Raw genomic sequence first — 11,630 nt, 5'->3', positions numbered from 1 at the left:
AGAAATGAAGGACTCTGCTTTAATTATCTTCTGGAATGGACTGTAGTAATGCAGCTTGTCTCTTGCAGCATCTTCTGATGAGCTTGAAACTAAGGTGAGGAGACCAGAACAGACTGGTCTCATGTCAGCTTCTCTGCTATATACACCAGTTTTTGGGTGTTTCCAACTTCAGGTGAGAAACACGGTTTGCAAGGGAAGAGTATCCTGAAGGTGAAAAGTCAAAGTTTAGCAAAATTTGGTAAAACTGAATGCCTTGCTTAGCTGGCACTTAGTCCATGTTTCACAAGTGTGTTTAGCGTACCTCTGCGGGTCTGTTGTACAGACAAGCAGTGTATTTTCCAAGTACAGAGTAATTTCTCTGCTCTGTGGACAGCCTATATTCCACCTACAAGCAGAAGAGCCCCCGTACTGCCTATGTGCACCAAGTCTTTGCTCTGCCAAGAGAAAAGCCTCACCTCCTCCATGTGTGATGTGCAACCTCACAGTTGCTCTTTATCATGCTGCTTCTTAACAGCCCTATATTGTGCCATCTCAGAGAACTGTTTCACCATTCTGCCTCAGTGGAGCCCTTTATCACGTCACCCCAGTGGAGGCCTTTATTGAGCTGCCTCAGAGATGCCTTTTATCTTAGTTCCTCAGAGGAAAATCCTTTATTGTGCTGTTGCATTGGAGCTTGTCATCACACAACCTCATAGGAGCCCGTTATTGTTCTGCCACAGTGAAGGGCTTGTATTGCTCTGCCTCAGAGGTGCTCTTAGTGTGCCAGCTGAGAGGAACTGCCTTAGAGGAAGTTTTTGTCACACCACCTCTTTGGAGCATTGATCACGCTGACTGGAAGGAGCCCTAGAGGAGAACTTTATGGCACTTTCTTGGAGTAGCCCTTTAAGGTGCTTCCTTGGAGGAACCCTTTATTGAGTCACTTTGGAGGTGCACTTTTTCAGGCTGCCTCAAAAGAGGCCTGTATTGGGTTGCCTTGGAGTAGCCCTGTAACAAATGGCCTTGGAATTGTACCTTTTTTGTGCCACCATTGAGGAGCCTTTCATTGCTCCAACTTGGAGTAGCCCTTCATTTCACTGCACTGGTTGGGCACATTTATAGTGTTGCCTCAGAGGAGCCCTTTATTGTGTGGCCTCAGTGGAGCTCTTTATCGCATACCCTTGTTGAAGCCATTCATTGTTCAGCCTCATGGGAGACTTTCATTGTACCGCCTTGAAGGAACCTGAGCTGCCTCAATGGGAGCATAATGGAAAGTTGAAAAGGTCACATGAAGACAGTGAAAGATGATGATATTGTGCTGAAGAATTTAGGCCACAGAAAATGGAAACTCAGGTGTTAGTTTGGTTTAGCATAACAATGGAGAACTGCTGAGTGTTACTGCCTAAAACCAGGAGCTGTCAGCAAGAAAGTTCAGGCAGGTGCTTTGCTTTTATCAGGTTGACAGCCAGTAAATTCTTTTGCTAACCGTGGCTAAATCCAGCCAGGAGGAAGGGCTGTGTTACTGACGAAGTCTGACTTCTGCTTTTTGGTTTTGCATTGGAAGTAGAAATTTTTACTTCTCTCTGCACTAAATATGGTAATAATAATAACGTCACCCTTGCAGGCTTCTTCCTCCCGTATCTTCTCTTAGCTCTCTCCAAGAGGTGAATCAGCTGAGAACTCCTTTCCCAGATCTCACAGAAAGATGGTTGGTTCCTGCTTGTCCCAGTCCAGCCCAGGCACATCAGTCTGTCTGCTCTCTGAGTTTCCAGACAGGTGCTGTCGCTGCCTGTCTTCCCCTCCGGTGGGTCCATCATAGCCCTGAGAAACCAGCAGCCTTCATTGAAACTAGCACTTCTGCAAACCCCATTGTCATTTTCCAGTGGAAAAATTAAGTTCAAATTCAAGCCAAAATCTTCTCTATGGCTGAGAGCTGGCTGAAATAGCTTGCATAATCCATCAATATTCTGTAACTAGGGGAGCTAATACTAACAGTGGTATCAAGTCATGCTTTGGAACATAAACCACTCAGAACAATGTTTGTATGTGAGGTAGTAAAACATTACATCATATTAGCATGTGATTTCTATTTATATAGGTCTTCTAACCTGAACTCCTGAATAACTTTTGAGAGGTCTTGTTAATACAAACGGGTAGTCTAGCATTCCCTGTCTTTTACCTTGAGCCAGAACGATAAATAAAGATCAAAACTTGGCACTTGCATTCAAACACTTTTTGGCAGTTGCTTGAGCTATTGAAAATATAATGTTTTCAAAAGTCTGCTGTATAGTTCTACTGAAAAGTCCCAGGCTGGAAAAAAATTGTGACAGGTATGGATGCTTTATGTCAGAATTTAGCAGTAGTGATGAACTCCTGGACCTGGTCCAGTAGGTGTACAATGCATTTACAAATGAAGGCCTGATTTACAGAAGATATATTTACAGTACAGGTCATTCCAAAGGGATAAGTGCTTTCACTTCAATTCAGCAGCACTTAGCAGTGCATTTACACTGCATATGTCACAGTTGAAAAGAATTATACAAGGATGGATGTTGTAAGGTTTCAGAGATGTTCTTTACAAACAGAAAGATCAGTTTTCCCTTTGCTCCACAAAGGCAACGTGCTTCCTGCAGGGGCTATTTCTTCTCTGTGTGGGACTCAATGTTTCCACCAACGTTTTTGCCAGCATGCTGCTGACTTAAGGCTTCTTGAAGGACATCTGTATTGAACAATGCAGCTGTGAAGGGTCTGCCTGTGTGGGGAAACAAAGATGTGCATCAGGTTTAGCTGAGCCAGCAGGGAGTAGCAAAGGTTTCAGAAATGCACTCTATCAAAGCAAAACCAATTCCTTTCCATTGGCATATCTGATTTTCGTGAGTAGGACATCACCAGGTGATCTTTTTATCCTAACCAAAGGTAAAAGTTGCTGCTTTTCATTTTCCGGCAGAAAGCCTACTTTTCAGAGAGCCTGAAGCCATCACTGCATTGTATACTTGCCTGCTTGCTTACTTCTGTTTTGATCTGTGTTCTCTTTCCTACAAATGACTCACACACATTGCTTGTTGCTGCTCGATCCCGCTCTCTCTGTCAGCTACCAGTAAATCACTATTAAGATAGGTCCAGTTTCTTCCCCTATGTATCCTGTCTCCATGACACTTGTGTCTTTGGACCATGAGATCAGGACGTGTCTCCCACGGCCACAGGCACAAGGTGTCCTCCTGGTTACGCTGGTGTCATGCTATGTGGTGTCTAGGTCACCGTCTTGCCTGAGCTGTCACACAAGGCCTTTGCACGTGTGAGCCACTCAGATGACCTGTCCAGAACCCACTACTTAAGACTGACCTCTCAGGGGGGATAATGTCTCTGAATAGTCTTGATTTTTAACAGTAGACAGTATTTATGGGCTAATTTTCCACTTCTCTACAAATGGGCTGTGTGAGTTTTTATGCTTGCAATTTTTTGGATTAGCTGCTTTCCTAAGAGCTTATAGCTGAGTCTAAAGGGCTCAGTCAGAGGGAGTGTGTGTGTGTGCACGCTTTTGCAGCGGAAAATGTAAATATTGTATACATTTTACCATAAAATTCTCCTCCACAAATGTGGGGTGAACATTGCTTACAAACTGCTTATACAGCTGTGCTTCTAAACTGTCTCTGTGTATGAGTTCATATGCACGCACTCCTGTAAAAGCACAGCACTTGCAAAGATGAGCACTTCATGATCATTAAACGACACCATAATTTTAGCTACCACAAGATAAATGACTTGTAATTGTATATGGCTCTTCAGCCATATGAAGATTCAGAGATTGCAATATGTTCCCATGACTGTGGAAAAAATACTGAGCCCACAAGGAACTGCTTCCCTGAGGCAGTCACTGGAAATTCCGGCTGCCAGGCGCATACAGATACGCAAGTAGTTTCCTCCTTCAATCTGTAACAGTCTTTTGACCATGCCTCTGGTCAGGAGGTACCCTGTTTCCAGCCCTTGTTTCTTAAGTGCCTAAAATGGTTGATATCTTTTCCTAAGAAGTTAAAGATTAGTTAATTCCTGATATTATTGCAACATTCCCAAACACTGTTTCCTAATCTAAACAACAGCATTTGCTGGATGCTTTGCCCCCAGCCATATCCGCAGAGGTAAGCGGTGCATTAAAATGCACCTATCAAGATACATGATCTTAATGTACTGTTGGTAATAAAACTAATATCGCATTCTATGTGCTTGGGGAAAAATGCACTAATTTTTTCATATTGTGAAAATCTTTCTTCTCTCTTCCCCTGTGCCAGTTTAGTGTTAAAATACACTCATTATGGGGGCACAATGAGCAATGAGTTATGAATGATATTTCCACATCTTGGCATTTCTCATATTATTCAGGAAGTGTGAAAGAGTCATGTTTGTTTGGGTGAATGCAAGTCCATCCTTGTTCAGAGAGGAACTCAGATTCCTCCAAGAGGGTGAGGAAGGACAGAGGTAAAGAAGAGAGGTCACAGCATTAAGCAGGAGAGATAGAAATGACAATCCCTGCTCATCCATGCTCCTCATCCTGCTGTCAATTGGAGTGAGTACTTTGCCATCATGAAGTCCAGGAGAAGGTATGCAATTCAAACTAGCTGTTACCCAGAATTACCAGACACCAGTCCTGAAGATGGCCAATGGATGTTAGTTTCCATCATGAGGTGTATCACTGTGACGGACCCCTCCTTATGGCTACTGTCTCTGGCTGAGGATCCCTGTGAGGACTCATCATGAGAGGGCTCATTGCTGGACTGTGCCGCTTGCAGTGCTGATACCAGCGTGTGTCATTTGAGGGACTTTCCTTAACTTTAAACCCTCAAGAAGGAGAGGAACATTGATCCCATTGAAAGCCAGTGGTACTCGAGCTGCTGAGGTATTCATCAGCACTGAAAAAGCATGCCTATATTCATTAGCCACTCCATAGGCTGAAAGTGTTAAAAGCAAACCCTACTGAAAAAGAGAGATGTTTATTCTCTCTGGGCACGTGGCATGTAGGAGAGGGCTCTCAAGAAAATAAGGAGGAAAGAGTCAGCCAATGACGTGGTCTTTAGTAGAGAGTCAGGGACATTTCTGCACAACAAAGGCAATCAAAGCATTTGAACAAGTCCTTCACGGGAGTGCAACAACCAAAAGTCCAAGCTAGTTCTTATAAAGGCAAGGGGGCAAACAGCACAAAGGAGGAGAAACAGCCATCTCCTCTGTACAGGCCAGGTCTGCCAATGCAAACATCAGTCTCATATCAGAGTTTTCTAGCTTTAAATGTTAAAGATACCACAGTTTAGCATGAAACTTATAAATTCAGGATGTCTTCAGGGAAAAAAATCAAGTGGTGGGAATCTGAACTTCTCTCAACGTTGCAGATCAGACTTGCAGCTCCAGTTATAGCTGGAGGGTGTGTGTGTTTTATTTTTGAAACAGGATTTCTGTTGATTTGCTGTTTGCCATAAAGTGATTTGGAGGAAACAGCTGCTTCCACTCATTTTGGGAAGTCAGCTGGACCTGAACAATGTGAGCAATGTCACAGTGGAACCTGGAGCAGAGGTTCCTGTTTCCCTGCATTCATGTTTTGTTACAGAGCCCTGCTATTATCACAAAAACATCCCTGCCCCTCCAAACAGCAAATCTGCTACCACCAGTCTGTTATTTAGAAGGATAAACAAGAAAACCACATTAGAGACGGACACAATGTTCTCTTAAAGAATGGGAGAACTAAGATATTCTTCAGTCATTTTTATGTATCAGCCTGGGTCTGAGACCAGGGATCAAGAAGTTAATGTCAATGAAGTCAATGCCACATGCTGTCAAATGAGGCTGAAATAGATCTTGAGGCTGAAATAGATTTCTGGGCCGAAATAGTCTTTCCACAGGGAAATAGCCCCCTACCCATTCCTCCCTCAGTGTGTTCTTACTTATATCATTTCCCACAACTGCTTTGTCATGTGTCACTTTTTGGCAACTTCCTTTTATATTTAGTGGTTTAATTTTCAGCTCTACTGGTTTTCAAGAACCACTGGTTTGACTCACTGGGACCAAAGCCCCAGAACATCCCTGATGGGGGGCACCTGTGACTGGAAACGCCTCACGCTCAACAGTTGAAAATACAGCTGCTAGAAAAAAAGGTGATCTGCTGGAAATCCAGAGTTACGAGAGGCAGACCTTGAAACAAAAGCCAGCAGAGGAGAAAGGGTCTGCTATCACACCTCTGTACAAAACCTGGCATATTTGGACCCTGATGCTTCTGAGCCAAGGCTGAGGGACATGTGTCACATCCCTGCACATCACTGCCTTTTTGTGAGTTGGGGACCATCCTTCAGAGTGCAAATTACTATCCACAGGACAATACGTGAAGACCTCATAGATCTCTGATGATGTGCATCTGTTCTGCTCTCAGGATGCTTGAAAAGTTCACTCTTCAGCTCCCAGAATCACTTTTGCTGTGGTATCAGCCACAGGCTAAGCTCTCCCTCTCTAGCAGGAGTGACTGGGAGAGCCACCCTCCCATGGAGCTTCTCCCACAGGGGTGCCCTGGCTTCTCTGATTAGCTGTCTGTGGCAGAGATCTCTGTGAGAGCTCACTGCCTTGAGCCTCTGTGAGGAAGGATTGTTAACATGCAGCCTGCCTGCCTGTGCAAAATGGTATCTATATATCTAGCAGTGAAGGATGACCAAATGAACACTCAGTTGGACACTACTAAATGGCCCTTAGGAGGCAAATGCCTCTGAGCATGAAATTATGTGCCACTGATAATTCCAGCATCCAGGGTTCCTAATTGGTTCACAAGACAGTTTTCCTCTAGTGAAACACCTTCAAATGGCATCTTTCAACAGCGAGTGAATACACTTCCTCAGAGGCAAGTGTGAAACAAGGCATTTTCTGTGGGCAGTTTCCCTGCAGGTGCTGCAAGAGGCACAAACATCCTCAACACTGGAAAAAAGCAACCTGTGTTCTGGATTGCAAGTATTCCCATGTAATGGTACACATACTTCCACTTTGTCTCCTCCACACCTCCTTTCAAGACTTACGTGGGAAAACGGGCAAAGAAATGGGCTGAAGGCCAGCTTAGAGTCCCTTCAGAACTCAGGATGGGTTATGATGACCTACCACCTCAGAGGGGAAGCCAGTGGTGCAATGACAGATTCCACCAGCTGCTGTTCCATGATGACGTAGACACAGCAGTGCAGAGCAGCTGATAAACAGGTTAGGAGCAGGGAACTCATTTCTCATGCAAAACCTCAGCTATGAAGAAAGCCAATCCTTTGGGATCATTAAACCCATTTTGTCAGAGCTTTATTCTCCTTCAAGTCAAGGGTAACAAGCCTCTGCAGCAAGCAGAGGTAGCATTGCACACCAAAGACATGGACAAATTCCAGTGCAGTTTAGGTTGGTGATTTCCCATATTTGCTGTGCCTCATCAGCAAGTATTGTTGCTCTGTCAGTTCCACCTGTTTACACTCAAACACCAACCAGAGCAAGAGCAGCCCACCTGGGCTCAATGCTGGGAGTACGAGACCAAGGCTGTCCTCAGTTCTGCTGTGTGACTTGAGATTTTGCTTTTCTTCTCCCCGCCACTGTGCACCTAACACAAAAATTGCTGATGCAAAGGGTAGATCCAGTTGTTTAAGGCAAGAACCCTGACAAAGCTCGTTATTGTGCCTGCAGTTGTCTGAGGGAAGCTAGGGGGAAGAGCTGGTGCAACCACCAAGAAGTGTCTCAGATCTGACTGCTGCTGCCTGTGTGGCTTCCCAGCAGAAATGTGTTTCTAAGTTGCACAAACAGCCCTGGGAATGCATCATTCTCTGTGTGGGCGGATGTAAAAAAACTCTTTCAGGAAATTTCAAAAGAAGCTTAATAACAGTGAGGAGAGCAGTAACTCCAGGCAACCAGCCCAGGCCCATTTGCAAAACATGCCACCCCGACTCAGCATGGAGATGAGCTTGCAATGGCAGGAAAGCTGTAATTTCTTCCCTGAAACAAGAATGCTCCTAACTCAAAACTAGGGTTTTGAACTATTTTCAAAGCTGGCATCTGATTTACAGGGATTTATTTTATTTATATCAGATATTATTTATTTATTTATTTGTCTCCAAGTGTGCAGAGGTTTGCTGGCACTCAAGATGTCCCTTTGCAATTAATTCAGGCAAGGGTTGGATATGTCCCATGACCCAGTCTCAAGATTCAAGCACAGGAAGAGAGTTATCCACAGAAAGGAGTTGGGAATTTTCCTTTGCCTCAGCTGCAGCTTGGGGAAGCTGTAGGCAGTAGTTTGATGAGAAAGAAACTTTTGGTTGAAACTCCATTGTAACACTTCCTCACCTGTGAGGAGCCAGTACATAGGCCACTTCCCAAGGGAACAAGAAACTCAGGCTGAAGGGTGTGCTTCATCAAACTCAAGACAGAAACTTTTCCACATCTATGCCCAGACTGTCATCTCTCTAGAGGCAAGATGGTCTGTGTCTGGGAGAGGACAGTGCTTCTCCATGTTGAGTCCCTGCCATAATATGTGAATGATTATCTGCCTAAGGATGGGGATGAATCTTTTCTTCCCAAAAGATGTCACCACTCCTCACACTATGGAAACAGGTCTCCTCTGCTTCCTCAGGCTCTTCTGCTGGAGTGACTTCGTGGCATCAGTTATTCATTGGGCCAGTGACAGACTGGCATGTGGTAAGAAACTGAAACCCTGAGTGAGGGCTGGAGGGAGAACAGGGCCAGCTGAATAGGCATGCTGTGCTGTCAAAGCAGACGTGAGAGGGAATGCAGCTGTCTTGTCCTGTACCTCATATGATGACCACTTGCAGAAATAACCATGAGATCACCAGGACTGTACTAAGAGCTGACTTACTGCCTGCCAGTGTGCTTTTAAGCCAAACTGGATACTTTAACTCCAGTGAGGTGACCAAAGGAAGGCTAAGGCTTTGCTTGCTTGTTTGCTTGCAAGGTCAAAGCTCCCTGAATCCCAAAGACACTGGTCTTCACTCTCATGGTGCTTTCCTAGTGTGAGGCACAGATCCCTTCATGTGCTGTGTGGGGCTGGTTGAGTGTCTCCAGTGGGTGGGAGCTGAGGCACTGCTTGATGGGGGCCTGAGCTGGCAGGGTCAGCAGTGGGAAGAGACTAAGCAGGTACCTTGGAGGTGCAGTGTCTGATTTAGGCCAGAGCTGACTGTTCCCATTGGCAGCAGTCACTGACAGTGCAAAAGAGAGCCCTTGCCTCTAAAGACACTTAGCTGAGCTCTAATCTTGAGCTTTAAACTGATCCAGTCTGGATCCAAAGGCAAAATGTAAACGGAGAAAGATTCGTGCAGCCACTAGCAGCTCTGGCTCACATCCCAGTACTGACGTCTCAGTCTCCTCTCTGGTACTTTTGGTGGTGTTCACACCTTTCTCTAGCTCTAAAAACTACCCTAACAACCTGTTGCTGTTGAATTAGTTGCACAGCTTGGTGCCCCCCCCCCCCCCCAGGGATTCTTTCAGTGGTAGCTCTCATGCTGGATATTGCTAGAATGCAGGCTGCCTTTCCAGTCAGTGCACAAGCCCTTTCCTTTGCGTTATAAGACTTGCTGTGAATACTGAGGCACAAAACTCACCCTCTCTTAGCCTAACAACTCCATGAAGCACTAAATTTCACTGGAGCAAGGTCTCCTATGCCATATCAGCTCCTGTTTTTCCAAATTTAGGATTCCTGATGGGATACGGTAGATAGGCTTGTGGTTAAGAGAGGAGACTGGATGTGAAGCACTCTGTCTGGGAAGCTGCCCCTGCCACAGATGCCCCTCTGACCTTCAGTGGAGCAATTAGTGTGGATAAAGTAACATTAATGTTGTGGAGGCAGATATGGGAAATGACACATGATGTTTTGTGCTGGGAACCATATTTGTAGCTTAAAATGTTCTGTGGTTTTTGGGTTTTTTTTGTTTCTTATTCTCCCTCCACAGTAGAGGAAAATAAGTGCTAGAATAACCCATGAGGAGGCAGAGCCTGGAAAAAGACTTCAACTTCCCATAACCTTATGGGAAAACTTCCTCCTCCAGCCTTGCCCCATGGAAGACATGGGCAGCACGATGCCAGTACCACATCTGCACCCACCTCTGGTCCCCTCCAAAAAGGGACACAGGATGCCTTTCAACTAGCAAAGATGGCCTGGGGAACAGGGCGTTCCCCAAGGCAGAGAGATTTCAGGGGTTACTGAAACCCTCTCCTCCTCACAACGTGGGCTTTTCTGAAGAGACAAGAATCATAAAATCATAGAATGCCAGATTGGAAAGGACCTCAAGGATCATCTGGTCCAGCCTTTTCAGGTGATATATAGTTTAAACGAGATGGCACAGAACCCTGTCAAGCTGAGCCATAGAAGTGTCCAGTGTAGATGAATCCACCACTTCCCTAGGGAGATGATCCCAGTGTTTAACTGTCCCCGTGGCGGAAAATTTACTTCCAGAATCCAATCGGAATCTCCTCAGGAGCAACTGATACCCATTACCCCTTGCCTTTTCATAGAATCATGGAATCATAGAATCATTAGGTTGGAAAAGACCTTAGAGATCATCAACTCCAACCGTACCCGTCCATTACTAAATCATGTCCCCAAGCACCTTGGCTTTTTAAATACCTCCAGGGATGGTGACTCGACCACCTCCCTGGGCAGCCTGTTTCAGTGCTTGCTAACCCTTTTTGTGAAGAAATATTTCCTAACATCCAATCTAAACTTACCTTGATGCAGCTTGATGCCATTCTCTCTTGTCCTATCACCTATCACTTGAGGATAGAGACAAACACCCTTCTCTCTGCAAACTCCTTTTAGATAGTTGTAGAAAGCGATAGGATTTCCCCTGAGACTCCTCTTCTCCAGCCTAAACAACCCCTGTTCCCTCAATCGCTCCCTGTAAGACTTGTTCTCCAGTCCCTCCACAAGCTTCATTGTTCTTCTCCTGACACGCTTCAGGACCTCAATGTCTTTCTTGTAGTGACGGAACAAAACTGAATGTGGTATTCAAAGTGTGGCCTCACCAGTGCACAGTACAGAAGGAGAATCACTTCCCTGGTCCTGCTGGCCACACTGTTTCTGATACAAGCCATTTCAGATACATGCCATTAGCCTTCTTGGCCACCTGGGCACACTGCTGGCTCATGTTCAGTTGGCTGTTGACTGGCATCCCCAGGTTGTTCTCTGCCTTTCCAGCTTTCCAGCCACTCTTCCCCAAGCCTGTAGTGCAGTATGGGTTTTTTATGTCCCAAGTGCAGGACTCTGCACTTGGCGTTGTTCAATCTCACCCGCTGGCCTCAGCCCATTGATCTAGCCTGTTCAGGTCCCTCTGTAGAGCCTCCCTAGCCTCCAGCAGATTGACACTTCCTCTCATCTTAGTGTTGTCCACAAACTTGCTGAGGGTATATTAGATCCCTTCATCCAGGTCATCGATAAAGATGTTGAACAGAACTGGACCCAGCACTGAGCCCTGCGGTGATGAAGGAGATGCAGACCTCACAGTTTTCTCTATCTAAATTCTTTTGATCAGCACGGCATACAGAAGTCATGTTAAGAAAGTACTACTACTGCTACTACTTCTCCTGGCTTCTCTTGTTCAGGCAGATCTTTATACAGTTCCTCAGTTTTCAGACCTTCAGACAAACAGGATGTTTTT

Source organism: Cuculus canorus, chromosome 3 (assembly GCF_017976375.1).
Source record: "Cuculus canorus isolate bCucCan1 chromosome 3, bCucCan1.pri, whole genome shotgun sequence".
NCBI lineage: Eukaryota > Metazoa > Chordata > Aves > Cuculiformes > Cuculidae > Cuculus > Cuculus canorus.
The sequence above is the reverse complement of the archived record's forward strand: the minus strand, read 5'-3'. Positions refer to the sequence as shown.